The following is a 17385-nucleotide window of genomic DNA, read 5'->3' as shown; positions in this document are numbered from 1 at the left end:
GTCTGCACGTTTGAACGAGTCGAGCGTTCGATAAAATGAGTGTGTGGCGCGAACGCAGACATGGTTTAGACCACCGAAGTTCATAAACAGCAAGAACAGGAATGACTGTCGCTTGCACTCACTAGCGTATATTTAGAAGGTTGGCATACGTTAACCAATGGCGTAGCCAGGAGCTCTTCCCGGTGTATGTGTGTGCGGGTGGAGGAAGGGGGAGAGCGGCGGCCCAGCGAGCCTGGAGCCGGGCGACAAAACGCCTTTTGAATCGGGGGTCGCTTACGTTTAAGGCGTGAAGGGGTTACATTTTTTCTCTTTTTGGGGCCGTTGTTGCGTCGCGTCGGACGTTAAATTAAGGATCTGATCAAATATTTAAAAATCTCGTAAGGTGGTCGCTATCTTTTTTTTTCGCAGAGCAGTAGTCGATCAGGCATTCATTGGCGGTACTGGCCAACCGGCGCGATTAATTCTCAACGTCGTTGATATTCGTAGAAGTCAGTGTTAAACACTAATTTTTAATATCAACGTTTTTCTTTTTTTGTGTGTGTTTTTTTTTTAGTTTAACGAGGTTCAATAAATATTTTGGTAAAATGTCAAGTTACCTTGAAATACTGAATATAAATGTCTGAGCTAATTATTCGTGCGCTTCCCACATATTAATAGTAGTATATTACGGAATAGGCTCATGAAGTTGTTACCGGCAGCGAGACTAGTAATTATATTGTCTTGGCATTTTCTTTGCGTGTGATCAGGCATATGTAAAAGTCTGTTCATTTAGCAGTCGAGTTAGATATGGCTCAAGTTTGCATTATTTGAAGTTGATTGAATATATTTCTTTCGTCCTGCGGCAACGTTGTAGGGTGATTTCGTCGAGGGTACTGGATAGCTGCTACCTTGGACTAATCTCGTGACAGTTCTTAACTTTGTTTACTGCAGGTAAGCGTAGTCCAATATTTTATTTTGATTTTCTTGTTCCCACTTGTGCACTTCAAATTGGGCTCTTGATCTTTATGTTTATTTTATGTGTGTGCTGTTTCTTCATTTCCGAGAGAAAATTGAGGGTATACTTCGAGTAATTAAATTAGAGTAAGACACATAAATCGCTTGACTGTGTCATTTTCGGTGTGTTTTTTTTTTAATGTGTTTTCGTCCTTGTGTACTGTTCTTCTCATGGTATAAATGAAACATACATTCAATTTTCACCTGGCAGAGAACTTCGGAAAAACATATTTGCATATTTGCCGAAGTTCAGCAGTTAGGGTTTCGGTCATGGGAGTCTGCTGTGGTGCTGAGTAGCTGATGTGGTGTAGCGCTCTGCGGTGTATGCTCTTCTTCCTCTGTCCTTGCCTTAAAGCGCAATCACGTTTTTTTCACGTACAATACACACTCGCCCAACAATCAGCACTTCTATATACTAACCAGCTACAGTAGTTGTACCGCTTTGACTAAGATTTGTTAGTCACCTAAGTAAATCGGGTTGACAAATTTAAACATGATCGGCGAATGCAAAGTGCTGACTAATCTACGATTACCACTCGCCATGTGATAATTTTACTCAATGGTGGTTAGCCAAATGTTAAACTGGTCACGTCTGGTAAGTATGGTTCATGCTTTATAATGCTGGAATCAGTGGCCCATCGAATGCTCCAAATGCGTCTTAGAAAAATCTAATAATGGTTCACGGTTTCTTTAAATTGGGGATGATAGGTTTCTACTTTATATCACATGATTTCCAAATTTTCTTGGTTTCAGGCAGGAAGTGCAATCTACCCGGTGACAGTCAGCTCAAGCTCTAATTAATCCTGAGGCGCCCAGCTATGTGGCAGTGGAGGGAGACCTCGAAGCCGCGTCGCCTCTTGAGGCAGTCCTGGTTGCATTCTGCCTCTACTTCATCTTTATCGATGAGTACCATCACCAGTTCAGGCGCAGACTATTTCACTAGAGTACTTAATTGATCTGAAACACTCAAATCTGGAGTCACGTGCAACACATTGCTTTCAAACCTAAAAAAAATGCCAAAAAGTATTTTCTTGTTTTTAGTGTCTTGTTATGCAGATTTAGGAATTTTTTTATGTCGTTTGTTTAATGATTTTTTTGTCTGACATAAGGCAGGATGGTTGATTCTGAGAGTTACAGAAGGCCAATGTTATTGTCACGGTTGGTGACCAATAAACAAGAAATAAACAGGAATAAATAAACGTTTAATGTGGCGAACTTGTGCCAAAAATAAAAGGGTAAAAAAGATAATAACAGAGTGTCGCGGGCGTCGAAGTCGGCGTAGCAGCAGAGTCGAACGCTGAGGCGAAAACTGACTCGACAAGGTCGCGGGCGGCCTCTTATCTCGAAGATTCGGCGGAGAAAGTTCGAGCGTAGCGCGCTTGGGGCGCAGAATGAACACGCACTTTCTGGAATAACAAAAGCCGGGATAAAAGATAGAAGTTACGTCTGGAACAAGAATAAACGAGAACTTTCTAGAGGTTCGTGATCGAGCGTTGCTTTCTCAGCCCTGCGCGCGGCAATATTGCTTTATAGTCATATTTTGTGATTTCCAAAATCACAGCTTTTTGCTTTGTGCAGCATTGGCATACTTAATTTATTTCAGTCTACTTCATACTCGCTGCCTGAAAGCATTCGAGGGTTGTGGTTCCATGTTCACAGTGATTTCTGCTTGCAAGGTTTAAATACAATATGGTTTTTGATGACTTGCAGTGTTTAAATACAAGTTGGTCAAAACTGATTTTTGCGATTCATTTGAAGTGCGCTACATCCCTTTGGCCCTCGCGGTAGTTTGCTGCAGCCCATTAGCAGCAGGATAAACGAGCCCTATCTACTTTCTACATTAGAAGAGCAAATCCCGGAGTCTACTTTCCTTTACTCCATCGTTCATTCTACTTCTGTGTATAGGACGGGCATAGTGTACTGCTGTCCTTGAGTTGCAACGCACTACTCATTGCTAGTCGTGTCTTGGTTTTTATTGCTGTTTGCAATATTTGTCATACATAATGTATATATGTTATATCGCAGTGAGTTCATTTTGATTCTGGTTGGTACAAGACTCCGTCGTTTGAGTTCACCCCGGTGAAGCTTCGCTATTCCAAGCAGTGTTCCAAGCATTCACCGTTATTTTCCGGGTAGACACCGATTGTTTATGCACTTTCTGTGATAATTGTGTCGACTGTTGGAAACTAGAGCCCCGAAAGTGTTGTTTCAAATGCCTTTATTGCGCTTAGTGGTTTCATCTTAAAACTTTTCTAAGATGTCTAGTCATGCCATCGATTTTTATGCCATTTTATTTGTGACAGCCACAATAAAACATTGTCACTTACTTCAGAACTAGGCCGTACTCATCTATTATAAAGCCCACCCTTGAAGCATGTACTATGACATCCACAAAGGGCCATAGTACCTTTCTTTAGGGGGTAAAAGTGATTCCATCAAGTGTGCATTTAACCTGTAATAAGGTGGTGAACTCGACCAGTTGGTTGCTCTTATACATGATGGGGAAAAGAGCTCGGAAAGTGCGGACTACGAAGAACAAACACGACAGGACAGCACTGTCCTGTCGTGTTTGTTCTTCGAAGTCCGCGTTTTCTGAGCTGTTTTCCTCATCGTTTACATTTAACCCCAAAGGGGATCATAGTTCCCTTCTAAAGGAGCTAAAAGCAGCGCCCTCAATTATGTCGGCTTAGCTCTCAAAAGGGTTTAAGTTCCCCCTAAATGAGGTAAAGGCTGACCCTGAAAGAATACACTTTTAACTCTAAAAGGAACTAAGGTTACCTCCAAAAGGAGGCAATATTGCACCCTAACCCAGGGGCTAAGTTTGCACCCTCGTTGCAGGGGGTACCGTTACCTCCAAAAGGAGTTGCCCTTTGTGCAAGTCGGTTACCACCTTAAGGAGGGTACTACAGTACCCCTTTTCTTAAGAGTGTTCAGGTGCGCAGAGTGCTTCGCAAAACTGCGACGCTGGGAGCTCACGGGCATCTGAGTCGTGTGCCGCGGCCACTAGCCCCTGATGCCCGTGTACTACCGCTTCGTAAAACGCGAACGGCGACTCAGCCGCGGTACACGGTTCTCCAGACCACGGGGCGCCAGGACTCGCCGATGAGTGCTGAGTCGATAAAGAATCAGGCTTCTTCCGGCGTAATCAGGGCCGTCAAGCAAATTCAGCAACAACTTAGGGGCGAGTAGCTGACTGAAGGTGGCGAGACAGGGGAGGCTAAATCCACCATCAAAACGAGGAAGTCGGAGAGCCGGCCACGCGACCTGCTCAGTTTGTAGCTCCCAGGAAAACGAGAAAATCACCGAGCCGAGTCAGAGAACAACGGAGGAGAGCGGAAGGGCGACCGTTGACGTAAACCAAAGCGGGCGTACAGCACAGACTTTACGATGTACGCCCGAGCACGTAGTACCTACGAGAAATGAGACGCCACAGCAGCTTTGCGCGTGGCGTCCGCGACGATGCGGGTCCACGTGGCGGGCGACACGCCGTTGCTGCTAAGGAGGATATCGGGGGCGCGAAGAATCTTCGTCGCTATGATATCACAGGGAAGCGGGTCGGCAAACCCTTCGAACAACAGTGCTCTAGTCTAAGACGCACTGAGCCTCCGAAAGAGCTGCGTATGCGATTCTGAGGACCCAATAAGGCTCCCAGAGTCATTCATGATAAATGAAACATCGTCTGCGTAGGCAGACACCTTGACGGACCCTGAGACGGGGAGCGTAAAGCTACACACCGAAGGCTGGTCGTTAGTCCAATGGAAGAGAGATCAAGACATAACAAAAAGCAACGGCGACAAAGGGCAATCCTGGCGAACTCCTCATGAGACGTCAAAAGAACGGTGTGGCCTGGCCATTGACAACAACGCCGCTAACCAGATCCCCGTATAAAACTTTAAAAATAAAAAAGAAAATGATCAGAAAAGCCGAAAGCGAGGAGAACACACACATACACACACAAAAAACGATGTTCTAGGTGATCAAACGCCTTCTTTTGGTCTTTCTGCAGGCTCTGAGACCGGGACCGCGGGTTCTTCAGTTGAGGCAGCCGTCGATTCTTCTGTTACCGTAGGTATGGCTTTCACTGTGGTCGCCGGCTCGGTGGCGATGACTTGGTCTCTCGGCTGGTCATGGTGTCTTCACTGTTGGCCCTCCTGCCAGTCGCGCACATGGGCCGTTCTGGCGCCCGTGGTTGCTTCTATTCTAGCTGGTTCCCACCTATTCCCCCTTTTGTAATTACGGCTCCACACTGGCTGCCCTTTCTGGAACGTCCGTTGTTGTAACTCCTTCGTCGTCCATGGTCGAAGCAGAGCGTTGTCGAGGCAAAAGCGGATTTCGTAGCCGAGCTGCCTCATGGCTGGGGTTTTGCCATGACCTAAAGGAGTGCGGCGGTATCGGTGGAGAAGTCTGGCCAGCCGAATCGGAAGGGATCCCACTTGGTGTTTCGGCAGTCCTTGCTTGACGGTGCGTAAGGCCCGCTCAGCTAGCCCGTTCAGCTGTGGGCGGTAGGGCGCCGTCGTCAGGCGAATGACATTGCCAATAGATGACGTTGTCAACCCAAACCGCCCAAGAATGGTACGCAAGGCTTAGATAGCCATAAGGGAACTGACGATCTACATTGGAATTACCTCAAGCCACTTGCTATATGAATCAATGACAATCAGCAACTTTTTATTATCAACCAGACCCGCAAAATCGACATATAATCCTGATCACCTTGCCTCAAATAACGCGGGCGAATGTTTCCTTTTGTCGCATTTCCACTTCTCCGCTTTCTCAAATTATGAATGTGGTAGGTTGGTCCAGTGGCCTAGAGCTCATTGTTTTAAAGGAACTGACCATAAAAACGGACCAGTACAAGCTGAACTATGCAAGACCCTTCAAGAAAGCCCGTTGTAATGAAAATGAACTGCTCTAATGAGGTAAGTCCGGCAGTCGGTTCATAATTATTATCCCCTTTTGGAAGGCTTCAGAAAAACAAGAAACCAGAACAAGCTCAGTGACGCAAGTTGCCTCGCATCGTTCAGGTTGTCCCTGTTTTTTATATCCTTTCGGCGCTTTTCAAGACGCACAGTGGTCGGTTTTTAAACGCAGTTTTTATTTTCGCACGGGAATAGGACAAAAAAATGAAAGTGCGCAGCTCTTGAGGAGGAGAGAAGTGTACTGTGGGGGTGGGTAAAGTGACCTGGGGGGGGGGGGTCACGTTACCTTGTGGGGTCAACTGACGTCGGGGGGGGGGGGGGCACGTGACCTGCGGGGTCACGTGACGATGACGATGATGTCAACAGTGACGATGACGATGCGGATACCGATGACGTCATCAGTGACGTCACTGATGACGTCATCAGTGATGATGACGATGCGGATGCCGGTGACGTCATCAGTGACGTCACTGATGACATCATCAATGACGTTACTGATGACGTCATCAGTGATAATGACGATGCGGATGCCGGTGACGTCGTCAGTGACGTCACTGATGACGTCATCAGTGACAATGACGTCATCGGGGGGTTTACGTGACCTCGGGGGGAGGGGGTCACGTGACCTCGGCGGGGGGTCACATGACCTTGGGGGTCACGTGACCTCGGGGGGTCGCGTTGTGAAGACTCTGGTTAGGAGCTGCCCACACACCGTCGTCGGGGCCCGACGTTGAAGAGAGACAGTACCCAGCACTACTTCCGGCACATATAACTTTATCTAAACTCGGCTTGAGTTCGCGACACAGACAACTGCTACGACTTTCTGCGTCCGAAGGCTTGCGATGGCTAACCGCCCTTTTTTTCCTGTCCCTCTTCTTTGTCCTCTTTTCTTCCCCTGGCCGCGAGGCGAGGATTCTTCGTAATCTGGCGCGAACGCCACGGTGGGACACACACACACACGCACGTGCCCGCACGCACAGCACCGAATGAGTCGGTAATACACTCCGTCACACTTGCCCACACAAAAGAGGAATTTTCTCTTACACAAAATTTACCTGAAAAGCTTAAAGGGATGTTCATATTCAGGTTCATAAAGACACTTAGTTTTCAGACCGTAATGAACTCACTATGGGATACCTATCGAAGCACTGGGTAAAGTGCACAGAATACACCATCAGGTGGTCGCTAAGAGCAGTGAACAGAATGGGGCAACACATTGAACCCAGAACAATAAGGAGCACACTAAAAAAGTTCCCGGAGATTACAGACCACCCGGTGGGCCCCGCAGGTTTCTCGTACGTGTGTCCATTAAGGTCGATCAACTGGACCGTATTTTCTCAAAGCATAGCGGTGTTCCCCCGCGGGTTGGCTTGCTCTTGGAGGAGCAGCAGCCGAGTTGTGAGACAACTCCTCCAAGAGTGCCAGCATGATGAAATCGTTTGATCTCTCCTCGTCAGAATCCACTCTGTTCTCATCCGCTGGACACGGTCCGGGGGGCTTTGGAACGGCGGGCATGGCAGTAGGGGTCCCAACATCAATCGGCATGCCCAGCCCCCGAAGAGGCCCAATGTCACCCCGGTCACCGCCTCCGGCACCATATCGCTTAAGGCGATTGGCATGAACTATTTTTTGCCCCCTTGTTCGAGTGTCTTTTACTCGGAAGGCGACCACCGACAGTTTTTCTACGACCCAAGCGGACCGCGCCATTTAGGCTGCAACTTTCTGGCGAGCCCACGGACGCCGGCCAAGTCGTTGATACACACGACGTCACCCACGGCGAAGCTCGAAGTTGCGGCGTCCCTGTCGAATAGGTGTTTCCTTGTTTCGGCAGAGTCAGCCAGCATCAGGCGTGCAGACTCGTAGGCGAATGAGAGTCGCTGAAGCAGTTCATCTCTGTAGTTATCTAAAGTGCCGTAACTTCCCGTCAGCGACTGGCAACGTTACTAAAACACTCAGTTGGGAAACTCCCATAGAGACAGCCCTAAAAATATGGCCCCAATCTGTCTCCGAGCACCGAGCTAATGACGAACACAACGCCACCATTTCTCCCGCAGCGGCCACTCGAGAAACTGCACGTGACTTCTATTTTTTGGCTTGGGGTGAACCCCCGTCTCCCCGGCGGACGCGCCGTGTTAAACTCCTGAAGTTAAAATGCACCTAGGTCGGGACGCGCTACCTGAAAGGCCCGCTGAGGCATGGTTTTATAAAAACAATATTAATTGTTCCGCAAAACCTTGCGAACTAAAGATGATAAAAACATCACGCGCCCATTATTTGGTACTAAACTCCAATACATTTCATACAAAAAGAGTCTTTTCCGTTTGTTTTTACGCAAAAAACAGGCTTTCAAAAAGCTCGAGGTGACCACAGTACAGACAAACGAAAAAGAGTGGCGCTGTTGTCGCATTTAGCTCGGTCTCGGTGGACGCCAGCGGCCCAGGTTTTGACGGCGAGTTTCCCAACTGAGTGTTTTAGTAACGTTGGCGACTGGTAAAGGACTGATGGCATCTCGGGATGGCGGCCATGAAGATTGAAAAAGGGGCTCTATTTAGTACTCTCGCGGGTTGCCGAGTAGTACGCGAAGGTGATGTAGGGCACCCATACGTCCCAATCCCGTTGGTCACGGTCCACATAGTGACCAAGCATTCCGCGGATAGTCTAATTGAGGCGCTCCACCACTTCACTACACTGGGGGTGATAAGGCGTTGTAAAAATCTTCTGGATTCCGAGGAGATTACATACCTCTCGCAGGAGCTTTGACGTAAAGTTTGCACCACCATCTGTTAAAAGTTGCTGAGGTGTCCCGTGGCGCATTACAACACGCTCGATGAAGAGGCGGGTCACGGTCTTCGCCCGCTGGTCGGGCATGGGAATCACCTCGGCGTACCGGGTGACGTGTTCAACAAAAACGAGCAGATAGCGATTTCCCTGGGTTGATAGGGGCAGTGGTCCCATGATGTCCATCGACGTCCGTTGGAAGGGCTTTGAGATTTCCTCGAATATTTGTAGAGGCGCAGGCCTGCGGCCCTTAGGAGTTTTCCGCAGAGAGCAGGAGCCGCAGCGATGGCAATGAACTTTGACGTACTGCTTCAGGTGCGGCCAGTAGTAGTCGCGAGAGAGCCTCTCCGTTGTCTTCCGTGCCCCCAGATGTCCAGCGTAAGGAGCATCGTGCGTTGTTCTCAGCAGCTCATCGCGAAGTGAAACTGGAACGACGACGTGGCCGCGCGATGTCTCCGGTGTCGTCCGCCTGTCTCCCTCTCGTCGGCAAAGTAGACCTTCGTGGTCTAGATAGTACTCGCTGTGCCGACCCGGAGCGTTCCCACATTGTTTAATAAAGCTCACCAGCTCATCGTCGTTCCTCTGTTTTTGTCGAAAACGCTCTAGGTCCAGCATTGGTCTGAAGTCCGCCACGCCGCGAACGACCGCCCGACTCAGCGCGTCTGCGTTTTGGTTCAACTTCCCCGCACGATGAACGATTTCGAAGCTATGTTCTTGAAGCAGCAAGTTCCACCTCGCAAGGCGCGAGTTTGGGTCACGGACGGACATCAGCCATTTGAGGGCGTTGCAGTTCGTAATAACACAAAAATGCCGTCCGAATAGATAGCATCGAAAGTGGCGCACAGCCCACACTACGCCCAGACACTCTTGTTCAATGGCACCAGTGTTGTACACGTTCCTCAAAAAAAGGAACGAAAGCTCGTTCCTCGTTCCTTCTGATTTTTGGAACGCGTTCCCGTTACAAGTTCCATTTGTGAAAAAGGAACTCGTTCCCGTTACAGTTTAAAAAATGGAACGTACCGTTACATATACGTTACATATGCATTTTGATGATTACCATATTCAATTGGATCAAACAGTTTTTTTATGTTTCTTAATCTATCCCATCAAATGGCAACATACTAATTTGAACGCCGTGATGGAAGGACAGGAGAAGAAGACAAGCGGAAGCAAGGTTTCATTTGTTGATATATTCACGCTTAAAAATCTCAGCTTTGGGCCGTATTCATTTTTGTGGCGGGCAATTCAGACGAGCCAAATGTACTGTTGCACGCGTGCTTTACAACAATCTTACACGTTTCAATCTAACAAAGTTCCGTGTTTGAACGTAACAACACTTGCTGCTCGATGTTTCTGTCCGCAAGACGAGGAAGTGGAGAAAAGGGTAGGGTTTTTGGAAGGCCAGTCTTGAAAGCTGCCAGTCCTTCGAGAAGGTTAGAATTCGTTGTTCTGTTTTAAGGTGGGGGACAACGGGAGAATGAATAGAGGTTAATTTGTGTGCGTACTTAATTGACCAATGTTCGGGATACAAGGTTGCGTTTGATGTCTGGTCACCTGTTGTTCTGTTGTCACTGTAGGCCTCTTTCTGAAAGTTCAGTGATGGCTGTAGTCGGCGTTAAATTTCTGGTGTATGAGGATTCGTGAAATCAAAGAAATTAACTGAGTTTGAGACGTCCCTCTTTCTGTGTCTTTTCTTTCGACTAAAAGTTTTGGTTTTTTGGACTGCACTCTCGGCCACTGAAAAAAATATCGATGTCCATTAGCTTTCCTGCACTTAACTGTTACCAAGAGAAAACCTCACAAAATAAACCCCAATGCGCCATTCACACACTTGCAGTCAAGTACGACCGAGTGAGGCAAGAGCGGTTTTTAAAACTCTTGCGACGTCTCATAACCGGCTCTACAGCAACGCATCCGATCCTAAGTCGTCGCAACAAGCTTAAAAACCGGTTTTGTCTCGGTCGGTCCGACTGGGTTGCAAGTGTGTGAACGGGCCTTAAAGTGGCATTCACATACATGCAACTGAGTACGACTCAGCAAGACAAAACCGGTTTTTAAGCTTCTTACGACGGCGTAGGACCAGACGCGCTGCAGCGGAGCAGGCCCTTCGCCGTCATAAGTTGCTTAAAAACAGGTCTTGTCTCTCACGGTCGTACACGGTTGCACAAGTGTGCCTTAAGATAATTAACAAAAAAGCTAACGAGACCTTGCTCTTCGTAATGATGTTATTTTTATACATTTTAGAATTTCCTTTTAGAAATAAATTACAAATTACCCCACTGGACGAAAAAAAAAAGGAACGCCGTTCCTTCTTCCGTTCCAGTAAAAAAGTAACGCGTTCCCGTTCCAGTTCCACTGATACAAAATGTAACGGCGGCGTTCCTTCGTTCCTCCGAAAAGGAACGCGTTCCAGGAACGCCGTTCCTTGGAACGCCGTTCCGTACAACACTGAGTGGCACCATAGCGCTTCTCAGCTTCGTTCAGCTGGCGGCTCGCAAATGCTATCGGATGCTCCTGTCCATCAAAACCTGAGCCAGCACTGCGCCCAAGCCTTGACCGGCTGCGTCAGTCATAACGATGAATTCTCTTGAGAAGTCCGGGAATCTCAGAAGGGGGGCACTGGTCAGAGCATCCTTCATTTGCTCCAAAGCCGTCTGTGCTTCCTCGTCCCACACAAAGTCTACCTTTGGCGAGGTGAGCCGCGTCATGGGCCTTGCGTTTTCCGCGAAGTTTTTCACATACCTGCGGTAATATCCAAGCAATAAAAAAAACTGTCGTACTTCCTGCGCATTCCGAGGGGTCGGGAAATTATGGACACACCTTAGCTTGTCAGGATCAGGCCTAACACCCTGCCTCGAAAGGATATGCCCCAAGTACTTCACTTCCTCCCACAAGAACTGACACTTGGAGGGTCCCAACTTCAGACCCGCTGCCCGGAACCGCATCAGCACGAACTCCACATTCGCTAGGTGCTGGTCAAAGTCATGGCTTTATATAATCACATCATCTAAGTACACATGGCACGACTTCCCCAAAATACCAGCAAGGATTACGTCGGCTGTGCGCTGCCATACCGCCGAGCTGTTAACTAGCCCCATGGGCATCCATCGCCACTGATAGTGTCCTGACGGCGTATTGATGGCCGTTTTTCCTCGGTCACTCTCGTCCATTTCTATTTGCCAGAACCCTGGGGCCATGTCGACCACGGTGAAGTAGTTAGCAGTGCCCAGCTGAACAATGGCCTCCTGAATATTTGGGAGGGGGTATGGGTCGATTCTTGCCACCTTGTTTAGTTCGCGATAATCAACCACAAACCTGAACGACCCGTCGGGCTTCTTAACCAGGAGAGCGGGTGCACCCCAGGGAGAAACGGAGTGTTCTATGATACCCTTGTCCAACAAGGCCTGCACCTGTTGCTCCATCCCGTCTCTTTTAGCGAATGGTATCCGATAGGCTCGGCGGTATACGGGTGCAGCATCCGACGTGTTGATTCTGTGTTTGATTGTGCTACAGTGGCCGATGTCCAGCTTTGTTAAGTCAAATGCCGCCCGGTACTTCCACAGGAGCTGAGCGATCCTTCCTCTCTCCCCGGGGTGGACGTGGGACAGCTCAAACATTCCCAAGAAAGCCACCTCCGACATGCCGTCGACCGTGTCGCAACTCAGTATCATCTCCTCAAGTTGTGGGTAAGATTCCACGTCAACAAAGACTCCGACCCGCTTGTTCTTGGGCAGGCACATTTCCGACAACGTAAGATTTGCTATCCTGACAGGCATACGTCCCCTCTGATCTACACGCGCCAGAGCATCAACCCCAGAAGCCTATAAGGCTCAATCTCTACCATCCCCACCACACCCAGTGCGCCGCGGGGCGGGTTCCCTCGGAGCTTACCAGCCACGATAATCTCGGTCCTTGGTGGAATGACGCACTCCGACACCAACGTGACAGGTGTCCCAGCAGAGCATACACCCCGCACAGGTTGCGATGGTGACCAGTTCAAGATCGGAACCTCTTCCCCGTCGAGCACAACGACCTCTTTCGTGGTCAGCAGATCCAAGCCGTGGGCGCGCACAACATCCTGCCCCAAGATTCCGGACATGGGGATCTTCGCGCTGTCGTTGCAGATAAAAAACGGATGGCAGTACGAGGTCTTCCCGATCCTACGTGGTATGGTATAGCAACCACGGGTCTCCAGCTCTTCTCCTGTTACGCCTGTCAACCGCGTGCGCGTGCCCCCGAGGTGCTCGTTGAACGTGCGACCACTCTAACTCAGTTCTCTGAAGACGGAATTTTGAAATAGTCTGACCTTTGACCCGGTGTCCACAAGAAAACGTAGCTTCATTTTTCAAATATTTGCCGCCACCGCCGGACCGCTCTCCCCGCACAACCTAATGGCCACGTTTATTTCTCCCCCTCCGCCGGTGTCGCTCGGAAGGGGACCTGTTAGTTTCCCTGCCCGTGGGGCCCTCCCGAAGCGACCTTTCATGTTTCTTCGTTCCTGTGGGGCTGCTGTACCCCTTGTTGTGCGGAGTTCGGAAGTGAAACCCTTTCATCCTCGATTCTACTTCTGCACTCTCTTATTCTATGGTCGACCAGGTTGCAGTACCAGCAACGCATTGGGAGACGCACTGACGTATTCCGAGGGAGACCCCTCTCCATCGGCGCCCGCTGAAGAGCGATGCTGTCAGCAAACAGCTTCTCCAGCCTGTCGAGGCGCTGAGAGAGTAAGTCCGTCTCATTCTTTTCCTTGCGCGCATCGACCGCACGTACTGCAGCCCCGGGTGCAACTAACTTCTCATTGCGCTCTTCTGCAGCGGCAGCATCCACGGCGTCGGCAAAGCTAGTTCGACCCTTTGATAGCACGTAGCGTCTGACAGGATCTCGAAGTCCATTTACGTACAAGGAGAGAAGCTGTTGCTGCAGCACACTATCTGCAGCTGCTCGTGATTCAGCCGTGCCGGCCCCTTCGAACTTCGGGATAGTGTTCGCACCCAGCGCCCGCAGTCGACTTGCGAATTCTCGGACGTCCTCTTTAGTCTCTTGCTTGGCAGCCATGAACTTCTCAAGCCTCAGACTTTCCGGTTCATTGTCAAATCTCCTGAGCATTAGATTCCTGAACTCGGGATATTTCTTCACCGCTCTCATTTCTTCATCGTGCCAGGCAAAGTTGTAGGCCCTTCCGATCATCTTGCATTTAGCGATGCCAATCTGTTGTTCATCACTCCAACCTCCCATCTGAGCTAATTGGCTTAGCACCTGAAGAAAGTCTGCCACAGTGGGACCGCTGCCCTCACTCGAAAACGAGGGCACCATTGAGCCCAAGACGAGCACTGCGGCGCCGATCGAGTTTGCCATGATTTCGACTACGGTGTTGATGGCCGCCGTACTTGCTTCTTCAGACGACATGGGCACTGTCTCGATTGCGGGGGTTTACTTTCCCGCGAAACCTTCAACGTAGAATCCCACCGCTGCCACCAATTGTGAAGACTCTGGTTAGGAGCTGCCCACACACCGTCGTCGGGGCCCGACGTTGAGGAGAGACAGTATCCAGCACTACTTCCCGGCACATATCTTTATCCAAACTCGGCTTGAGTTTGCGACACGGAAAACTGCTACGACTTTCTCCGTGCGAAGGCTTGCGATGGCTAACCGCCCTTTTTTTGCTGTCCCTCTTCTTTGTCCTCTTTTCTTCCCCTGGCCGCGAGGCGAGGATTCTTCGTAATCTGGCGCGAGCGCCTACGGTGGGACACACAGACACACACACACGTGCCCGCACGCACAGCACCGAATGAGTCGGTGATACACTCCGACACAGCGTGACCTCGGGGATGGGGGTCACGTGACCTCAAGGGAGTCACGTGACCTCGGAGGTCGCGTGACCTCGGGGAAGGGTGGGGTCACGTGACCTCAAGGGGAGGGGGGTCACGTGACCGCAGGGGAGTCACGTGACCGCCCCCTGAGGTCACGTGACCCCGGGGGGGGGGGGGGCTCGCGCGGTGCATTATGGGACATTTCCCATAATGCAACGCGCGGTTACGCCGACTGCGACGCCGACGGCGACGGCGACGCCGCTCAAGCCGGAAACGAAACCCCTGGAAGATACGAAATCGCCCCCCCCCTTCCCCCCACCGCGCCGCTGCGCTGTCCTAGTGAACCCCGGATAATGAGTTGATCCCCAAGATGCAGCAACAGAAGGAGCCCCCCGTCGTCGAGACGGCAAAGTGGGAGAGGGGGAAATCGGAAGGGTGGCGAGAAGGATTTTCCGCCTCGTATGAAAAACTTTTCCTTAAACGGACCTTAACAAAAAATAATCACAATTAAAAGACAAGTTTTCGCTCAGAGTGTTCTAATACAAATCGCCAGAAGAGCAAGAACTGTCGAAGTAACTGATTTATTCTCTTGCGAGACATGCTGAGCTTGGTTAATAGTAATACCCGAGTGAGATAGGCAACGGGATATACAGTATACTTGCCCTCTTGTTTTATTAAAAATGCCAGCACGTTGGCCGGGCGGTGTCAGTTCAGTTGTTATCACATAAGGTCAGGACCTTCGTGTTACAGGCGATCGCGTCTGTAGCACAAGCGTCCAAAATCAGAGCTGCGAGTAAGGCCGACGCAAATACGCCGCAAACGAAACACGGGAGCGGAAGAACGGAACGCGTGCTTTCGCATTCACAACTCATGAGAAGTGCTTAGGTGTACCTCGAGCCTTTTTTCTGTCCGCTTGCGGAACGCAATAATAGACAGTTTTAGTGGATCGTACGCTAAAGCCTTGCGTACGCAATAAAATTGCGGGTCGTGAGTGCGCTTGCGCAGAACGCAATAGGAGGGCTAGCGTATTGCGTACGCACGCAACGCTGGGGATTTTGCGAGGCGGGCTAGCGGGCTTTGCGGGACGCTCTCGAGAGATCTCGGACCCAACGAGAGCGCCAGTTTAAAGATGGCGGTTACCTCGACTGGCGCAGCAAGGGCGACGTGGTGTTTTCGAAGTTCTGTGTTACGTAAAATTTCGTGGTGTTCAGCTCGGCAATTCTTTCTGGAACCTACCGCGGTCAAATCAGATCGTCGTGCAGCTGAAGGAGTGCACAGTGAAAATGTTCGCCGCTCGGAATATGCGTCAACGCTGCGATCTGCTCAACGTTAAGCCTTTTCGCACAGTTCATCGCCGACGGACGAGCGACTCTAAAAGAAATCGCCGAAGATCTCGCTATGCACTGGACATCAGGGTCATGAATTTCATTCCGCGATAGCATTGATAAAAGGTGCCGTTTCAACGGGACGATTGACGGAGGCTCCGTGTTCGAATTTGGCTACGCACTCTTAAGCCTGGTTCAGACAGTTGCGTTTGACTGCGTTTGACTGCGTTGCGGCAGCGAGAAACCAGGACATCCCTGCTACTTATATCGTGTGCTAAGATGATTCTTTGAATTGGATTGCACGCTTCATACGAAGCACAGATGTGCCGGTGACTCGCTTTCGGTTCTCGATGCAACGCAGTCAAACGCACTCAAACGCAAGTGTCTGAACCGGCCTTTACTCGTAGCCTCTGTACCCCGCAGAAAAGCGCGCTTGACGAGGCAGCTGCGGCTTGGTTTAATTTGAAATAAAATGATTGGACACGTTTTCATTTTCAATATTTCTTTCCAGGAGCATGTTTGGGCTATAAGCAAATCTAACTCTAGCTCTAGCAAATCTAGCTCTAGCAAATCTAACCAAGATCATGCGCGGTGTTCACTCGAAAACGTAACGCACAACTAAATTCGGTCCGAGCAGGTCATTTTTAGCGTACGCTATACTATTGCGTATTGCGTACGCAAGAGCCAGCAACGCTATACTAAAACTGTCTAATATAGGCGGCCGATTTATATATTTCCCTTCCTTCATGAAAAGCCTGAGTCTGGCTACTCTGCACCGAATACCGAGGGGACGTCGACGAAAAGTGTCGTGTGTGGTTTGGCGACATTTTGTTCTTCCATTCTGTGATGAAAGCGCCTGCCAAATGCCGTGATTACACCCGCTGAAAGGCGCGTAAATTCGTCGAGAATACGCCCAATGTGTGCCGGCCTTTATGCTATCCCTAGGACAACTTGAAGGCGAATGCCTAAGCGCCGATGCATTAAAGACACACATATGATTTACGGATGTGGCGGTACCCCTCCGCCGTAGCGGAGGGATACCGCGTCGGACTACTGAGGGTGAGGTCGCTGGTTCGACGCCAGCCGAGGGACAAGAACGGAATGTCGTTTCATGATGGATATAGACCGACACGCAGCGCGGCTCTGTTTACCAACACGGCCGCAAGGCCCGCGCATGCGCAGCAGCTATGTGGAAAGAAGAGGCCAGGCTCTCCATCTTTTCGCCTTTGCGTTCAATGGCGTGCGCTCGTTTTTGACACTGTAGAGACGCTTCTAGCTTTATTTGTGCGCCGTACGTTCTGCCAACGTATGTCGTATGTTATGCCCGACTATTTGAGCTCGCTACTCGCGCGTGAGGGGCGGCGGTATCGAGACAAACTCTGCGTGGACGGCGTTGCCTTCGAAAATCCGTACCCCGTAAACAAGAGCTGGTGCAGTTCCGATGCGAAGTTGCTGCCACCGACGTCGACGGCTCACGTCGTCGTTTATGTAGTTTTTTCGCCAAGCCAGTTGACGGCCGACACGGTGCAGCCGTACAAGTCTCTCGAGGCCTACGATTAC

This window comes from Ixodes scapularis, unplaced genomic scaffold (assembly GCF_016920785.2).
Source record: "Ixodes scapularis isolate PalLabHiFi unplaced genomic scaffold, ASM1692078v2 PGA_scaffold4__175_contigs__length_147842914, whole genome shotgun sequence".
Taxonomy (NCBI): domain Eukaryota; kingdom Metazoa; phylum Arthropoda; class Arachnida; order Ixodida; family Ixodidae; genus Ixodes; species Ixodes scapularis.
The sequence above is the reverse complement of the archived record's forward strand: the minus strand, read 5'-3'. Positions refer to the sequence as shown.